We start from the raw sequence: 8,519 nt of genomic DNA, 5'->3' as shown, positions 1-8,519 counted from the left end.
TTCCGATACTTATCCACCATAGCTTGTGACAATCTTACTCTAGTTTTCATTCGAGCCTTCAATGCTTGAAAATACTCATTTAGGTTTTTCTCCCCGTTCTCTCCCATATTTCTTAGTAAATCTAACAGTTGTTTTCCTATCGGTATGTCAAAGCCAAACTCTCTATCACCAATACCGGGTACTTGTTTGGTTATGTACAACATCAAACAAACAAGTAAGTTTCTAAATCTGAATGTTCCTTTCTTATCTATTTTGATCTTACCCAAATTGTCTATCAACTCATCTTTAAGCCATTCACATATATCTATCCTTGCATTATCATTGACCATATCATAGGAACTCTTCATACATAGGCTAGAAACTGAGTTTAACCTATTTGCATGTATAGCCTTATAACCTAAGATCATACTGATAAATTTGACATTTATATCCTTTACATCGTTTACCCTTAGAGATCTCTTATCAAATGTTGCACTAGTTAGGTTTATCACTGTGTGATTTGAGACCCTCTTTGTTTTGTCCGGTCTGTTACCGGTGGAGGGTAACCCTGTTACAACTTTTACTAATTCTTTTGTGATTTTATGAATTGAGTCCAACTAGGAAGATTCACCATGTACTCTGCTTAACACAATCCATATGATATCCTTTGGAAAATTTGGGATACTAAGAATTTTAGTGAAACCTAGGGTTTCCACTATTTTGTGTTCTGGCTTGATATTTCCAGATTCATCACAAATCATAGACATACATATTCTTAATCTCATCATCACCTAATTCCTCAATATGACAATGTATATACATCCTAGGGTCTTCAACATATACTACTCCTTTAGGAATTTGAGAAAATGCACCTATGCTATCATCTTTCTTTGTAATTTTGGGAGCTAGTTTGAAAACAGGTCTAGGGCACTTAATAACCTCAACAACAGTAGGGTTTTCAATAAATTCAAGAGTGGATGAAGATGCCATAGCTATAAATACCTCAATCTGCCTTAGGGATGAATGCTTTGATGGATTGCTTCACTTCTTTGCTTAGAATGCCTTCGCTCGGGAATTTTCGTGCTCTCGAAGATTTGAATGCTCGGTGAATGAAAAAGGAGCCAAAACACTTGCTTTATAATGTTATTTTCTCCAAAAACCATATTTAATGCTTGCTGATTAAGTCATAACTTAACTCATCTATTGGTATATAAGTAATTTCAACTTCTCACCATCAACCAAGGGAATAATAGCAAGTTTTTCATTTTGTTGCTAAACCCCCAAAGGATTTTTCTTCAGTTGGATGAAGAGTCTCCTGTTGGTGGAGTGTTACTCTATTCTACCAATGGAAGAGTATTCCCATCAACATTCAGATCCGACTTTCTGATCCATTTTTTTGAGAATTCTTGCTTTACCTCTTCAACCTTTTCTTTACCTTTCAAACTCGGACCTTTATTATTTTCTAGTGAGGACTTGCTTCTACATAATTTAGCAATATGTCCAATCTTGTTACAAGCATAACAAGTCACATTGTTTTTTTGAATAGCTTTCCCATATCCTATGTCGGTATGTGTTCTACATTTATTAGATAAGTGTCCAAATCTTCCACAAACATAACATCTTACATTCATTCTGTAATTTTCTGAATTATGACCAACTTTGTTGCATTTGGAACATTGACCGGTGGGTGTATTAGTGTTCTGATAATTTCTAGATCTACACTGATTTTCTCTATGACAATACTTGTTACAGTTAAAGCATTTGCCATTAAATTTGTAAGCAGTAGGTTGTCTTACCGGTTTGCTATGATCATGATTGTTTGCAATACCAGATCTTTCACCAACTTCAAAGCCAAGGCCATTTGTATCACCATTAGGTTTCTGATTCTTCAGCATGTCACCAAGTTCTTTTGAACTTTTCTTGAATTTCTCCTTGTGTTGATTTGCAGCAGTCAGTTCATTCTCCAAGATTCCTTTCTATCTCATGAGTTTAGTTCTGTCATTTTGTGTGTGCATTAGATCTATCTTCAACATATCATTTTCATAGCTGAGTCTTGTGTTTTCATTTCCAGTATCATTTAGTCTTCTAACCAAGTCTTCTTCATTCTTCTTTCTGTCTTCAATTTCTTTACAGAATCTCATAGTCATATCCTGCATCTCATTCTTTGTTGTACTGATTTCTTGTCTTAGCTTGTTTACCAGATCATTAAGAGTTTCCTTTTCATTTTCCCCATTCTGCATCTTTTCACAAAGTTCTCTTCTCTTGTTCCTTGCAATAGTAAAATTTTCTTGAAGTGCTTGAATAATATCCTGAGCAGCCTTTAGATCATCTTCAAGTTTGATATTCTTCACCTTTTCTACATCATAGTCTATAAGAGTTGTTTCCAATTGCTTTCTCAAGTTTTCCATCTCTATCGGTGACAAGATCTTCCTCAAGCTATTAGGCTTTTGAAAATAAAGGACCAGGCTCTGATACCAATTGTTAGGATTCTGAGAGGGGGGGGTGAATCAGTATCTAACTGGTATATAAGTTTACTTGACTTAAAACATGAAAACCATATTAAAACTGTGTACTGGTAAACTAGAAATAATGCAGTAACTAAGAATAATAACCAAAACATGAGAAGCACACCATAACACAATATTTTAACGAGGAAACCCGATGTGGGAAAAACCTCGGTGGGATTTGTGACCCACAATATTTTCTTACTGGCCAATAAGGGAATATTACTCTTACAATAGGGGCCTACACATGCAAGAAGGCCAAGTGCACAGAGCTCACTGCTCAATTACAAAAGAAGTCACAGTGACTTACAAAAATGGATTATACTAATCCAATGTCTTGTACTGCTTAAGATTAGCATATTCTATGCCAGATTCAGTACCGGTTTAAGCTCTGCTACAACATAAACCCTTAACCAATATTTTTCATATTAGGTTTGCTTATTTTGCATCCTATTTCACACACTTCCTATTACAAAATGATCTCATACATATATGAGTCATATTACAACTCACCATGTTGGCTTACAATGATTTTACAATTAATTATAAAATACATTTTAAACAAGATTGAAGTTGGCCAAGGTGTTGGTATTCTTCCTTTCACTGTCAGTGTTTTGTATGTCGGTGTAGAGTCTGTCGGTGCCGGTGCCAGTATCTTTGTCTTGCCGGTGTCCTATGATTGCAAGGTTTCCGTCAATGAAAAAACCTTCAATCACCTACAATTTCTCATTGGAGTGCACATTTTCCAAAAGCTGCTTCATAGAAATTGGATTGACTGTATTGGTGGCTTTTAAAGCATAAAACCCAATTTGGGAACCAACAAAAAATGGTGACTTTGTTGGGGAAAATATTGCATAAAGTGTTCTAGGTTTTTCTGTGGTTTGATGGTTGAGATTTTCTCCTGTGTCATAGGACCCAAATATTTTGCCTCACAGAGCTACGAGCTTCTTAATTTGTCCCTTGTCAGTCAAGTCAATTCTCATGAATGTTTCTTGAGAATCTATTTTATTTCATCTTTCAATGCAAGTTTGTCTAGATTTGTCCTTATTTCATGATTATTTCAATACCTCACAAGTAGCGAGTGGCGACTCTGAGATCTCTGTTGGCATTATGTGAACCAGTATGAGGACATAATGAAATTATGTGTTGTCATTGATGTCAATATGATGAAGAGAAGAGAACCTATATAACACTGTGAACTGACATTTATGCCAAAGTGAAGCGGTGTGTTTGTTCAAGGTGAACCGGCATATGGTTATGGGAACCGACACATGGAAGTATTGTATGAGTTAGCATGATAATGAAGAACATATCATATTGCCACGTATGCCTTGTGTGCGTGAAGGATCTTTCATGAAGGAGATTGTTCCTATCTACCTCGGGAATGTGCAAAGTTTGTAAATGGTGATAACGTGTGATGGTTTATCAGCCGCCATGAAATCGATGGAAAACAAATGATGGAGAATGTCTTGAGATTGGATCAAGACTGTTGCATTTAATGCAGTGTGCTCAATGGTCAGGATTGAACCATTTGAATTCCTTAACCTAACAAGTTTAGGGTTTAGGGTTTATGCTACCAACCTATCTATTTTCCTATAAGGTTGATGTTATGTTTCTTTTTGAGGTTGTTGGCAAAAGTTGTGTGTGTATCCAAAAGAAGAGATACGTGATTCTTGCCAGACCAGAGGAGAGAAGTTATACCTGCAGAGTATAAGTGTAGAAGGTGAAGATGAGCTTTAGTGAATCTACATTAGCATTGAGTGCTGTTACCAAATCATTGTAATACCTGTTGATCTCTAACCACCTCAACAGTTGAGAAATCCCTTAATAGGGTAGCTTTAACCGGCTTGCTATAAATCCTTTAACAGGGTGACTCAAAACCATTGAGTTCTTGAAATCCTCTAACAAGGTAACCTTTAACAGGGTTTAACACTTAACCGGGTATTCTAGCCATCCCTTAACTGGGTGATCCCTAACAGGATTAGTTCCTAACAGAACCTATTATATTAGTCTTTAACCGGACAAGGCTCCTAACAGAGCAAACTTCTAAAGAGTTCAAAAACAAGCTTGTGGGTATTCATCCCCACCGTGGTTTTCTAAGTTGGGTTCCCACGTGAAAAATATGTGTGTCATGCATGATGTCTTCTTCATGTGATGCTATGTTGTTTTTTGTCAAGCGATGAATCATGTTGATCTAGTTGCTTATATGTATATCTTTGATGGTAGATTACCTATTCATGCATTAGGGTGAAATGGAAATGAAGTGTTAGATTATATGAGAAGATAAGTGTCAACTGGTTTATGCTTGTCTTAGTTATTCTGGGTTTTTCTGGTTGTACTCTATTTAGTGACCGGTGTTACTGTTTGTCTGTCAAAGCACAGTGTCTGCTGACAAACCAATTTAAGAGTGTGTTTTTTCCTATACAGATTCACCCCCCCCTCTCAGTACTGGTTTGGTACTATTCATTCATCATTGAGTTATCAATCTTTGTACCAGTGTGCATTATTTGAAGAAGAACCAAAGAATTTACAGAAGAGATGAAGCAGATTTGAGCTCTCGTGATGAAGTGCCCTAACAAGTTGAGGATGGAATTCATATGATGCCATATGATGATAAGAAGATGTTGCAGTGTTGGTTTTTGAACAAATTTGACCTGTGAAGAAATTCAAGTTGTTTAAAATTTTGACTTCTGCAAAGAGATGGCGACTCTACAAAAGAACCTAATGGAGAGGTGGAGATAGTTTCCGATCTATCATTGTTTCAAGCTAGAAGGTTAATTTCTAGTCATTGCAACATCTCCAGGTATTTTGATTTTCATGAGTCAAATGCGTTTTCGTGAAAATCGTATGTAGAAAATGTTTCCGTATTAAGTGAGTAAAGAACTAAGAGAGGGAATAGTAGTGATTAGTTTACATGATTTTATGATACATTTCCAGATTTTGTATTAAAATGGGTAAAGTATGTTTTAAGATATACATTGCAATATTTTAAGATTATAAAGGAAAGAAGGGGAATGAGTGATAAGATGTATTGTTTGTCTATACACACCTATGAAATATCAAATGTAAGTGTGTGACCTTTGTCAAGTCATAGTAGAATGTTATCTATGGAAAGATATAAACCATTTAATTTTAATGGTGTTCAAGGTTTCCCAAATCCTATTCCTACTAAGGTTAGGGAATATTTACCAGAGTTCACTGGGAAAGGATAAGAATCAGCACATCAACATTTGCAAGAGTTTTTTGATTTGATGGGAGATTTTGAGATAAATCAAGAAGATATTCTCATGAAGTTTTTTGTTCAATATTTGAAGGGTGATGCCAGAGATTGGTTCTCTTATTTTCTAGTATGTTCTATTTCTTTATGGGATGAACTAAAAGCAGTTTTTACGGAACAATTTGGTGAAAGAGTTGATCCAAGTTCAATTATAAAAAGATTCATGGGTATTCAAAAGAAAGAAGATGAATTAATCCATGTTTTCAATCTCAGATTTGCACGAACACTGGAGGATATTCCTAGTAGCTATAGGCCCAATGATGCAATGTGCTTAGTTGTTTACCTAGCTGCATTTGATGAGGAAATGAGCTATTTGCTGAGAGAGAAGGACCCAAAAACCATGCATCAGGCCTATAGGATAGGAATGGATATAAAAAATAACCTGAAATATGGAATCCCTAAAGGTTATCTATCTACAAGAGTGTGTTGTCCTAAGATGTTAGATGTCGAAGAAAGGTGTGAATCAAAAGGTATAGTTCAATGTCAAAGCATCTACATCCTTGTTGATTTCACTAACCATGTTATGAATTATGATTCAAAAAAAAATGTGAGTGAAGAGAACCTGTCCCACACAGTTGTTATTCCTCATGTTAATGAAGAAAAGGTTAGTGAGATAATTTCAGTTACTACACCATACGACAACAATAGTAGTTTTTCCAGTAGAGAGATCACACAAGAGATTCATCTACAGTCTTGTGTTTCAGATAAATCCAACAATGTGTATGAAGAATTGGAAAGTTATACATTTGATGAAGAAAATGCTAGTATACAAGATTTCGATGACATGAATTTAGTCTCTCAGAAATCAGTTATATATGATAATGAAAATTTGAATGATGAGGTGCCACCATTTTTGGTTGATAATGCTCTTGAGATAGAAAGTTGCATGGTGTGTTCAAATAAGAAAAGTATGTTGTAGACTGTATCTATGCCACATGAATTCATCCAAAGTAATGTGCATGAAGTTTTAGTTGAGGTATGTGTCCTTGAAAATAATGTTTTGAATAGTTGCATACCAGTTGTTCCATTACAAACAAATGTGCATGAAGAGATTCAGAAATTTATAAATAATAAAGAGGTTACATCAGACAAATCTATTGATCAGCCATATGGTGAGTCTTCTTTGTGAAAATATTCTTCTCTATATGAAGAATTGGGAAGTAAAGATGATGAAATAGGTTGTGATGAAACCTGTTATCCTGATGATTTTGATGGTTTCTTTAAATCTGATTTAGAAACATTTGTAACTAGTGAATATGAGGATGATTTTCTTTTTGATGTTACAAGTGCTGACATTGAATATGAGAGTGTGGAGTTCATTAACATCATCCAAGGTTGTGAAGTGGATGAAGAAGATTTTTGCCTTGTTGCTCCACATGATACTTTGAAGTCAGATTCAGAACCTTTTGTTGCACATAAGGATAGTTTTATTAAGAAGATGATAATGATGCCTTTTCATCATACAATTACCTGAGTGTGTAAAATGTCGATCAAGAATTAGTGACTATGTAAATGGAAGAAATAAGTGAATTAGAATGGTTTTCAAATGTTGACTGTTTAGATATGGATATTTGTAAACTAGTTGTTATGTTGGATGGACTAGCATATGAGTGTTAGGTCCCGGAGACAACTGAGAGGGGGGGTGGGGGGGTGAACCAGTTGTCAAATAAATTGAAACCAAAAACAAGTTAACCAACCTTAATGCTTAATATCGATAAATCGGACTTTATGTCGGTAGATAGTTTATCAGTTAATTACAGTACTGGTAAAGATTAATGCATGAAACAAAGAGACAATAAAATCCACAACACAAAACACCAATGTTTGTATGTGGAGACCCTGTAAGGGGAAAAACCATGGTGGGAAACCTTACCCACAATCAGATGATACTTCTGTAGATAGTATGTGTATACAAATGGGGTCTGCACATGTAGAAAGGCTAAGTGCCTAGAGCTCACTGCTTAATCACAAATAGGAGTCACACTGACTACAATTGTATGGTTAAATCCAATAATGATGTACTGCTCAAGATAGCATCTTCATACGTTGGATACAGTATCGGTGTAGTTCTGATGATTTCACAAAAAAACCTTGCTTCACCTTCAAATGATGTTCGCGTGTATAGCTCTGCTTATTCTTACATATATCTTCTTCCAATTCCTTTTTCTAATCGCATATCGATCTTACAAATACGATCTTACATATATATCATAACCTAAAACCAATTTTAGTAGGTTGGCTCTAAAAGATATTACAATAAAATAATTACAAGTAAATCAATAACCAATGCAATATCTGATTCAACATGTCGGCTTAATGCATTTACAATAACAACAAAATAATTTCCAAAGTGTGTCGTGCTGATCTAGAATAGATAAGCTTGCGGGTGCATAACTTGGACCTATTTGCCGGTAACAACAAATATGCAAATATGAATATGTCAATGAACAAATCTCCAAGACAAAGTGTCCAAACGATGTCTTCGACATAACAAGATGTTTTCCATGTTATTCCAAGTGCCGGTGAACAATATATTCTATCAGTGAACCAGATACCGGTGACTGTGCATAGGTCACTTGCTTGTCGATGAACATTGCCAATCCTCCAAAGTGCCAAAGTTGATAAGTGTTAAAGGTGTTGACATCAATGACAAAATCATATCAACATAACCAAAATACCAACAATCTAACCCTTTAGCATTGATGGCAACACAAGATGGAAAAACCATTAAAGTGCCAAAACAGAAATGCCAAATACCA

The sequence above is a fragment of the Cryptomeria japonica genome, chromosome 9 (genome assembly GCF_030272615.1).
Source record: "Cryptomeria japonica chromosome 9, Sugi_1.0, whole genome shotgun sequence".
Taxonomy (NCBI): Eukaryota; Viridiplantae; Streptophyta; class Pinopsida; order Cupressales; family Cupressaceae; genus Cryptomeria; species Cryptomeria japonica.
Note: the sequence above shows the minus strand (reverse complement) of the source record.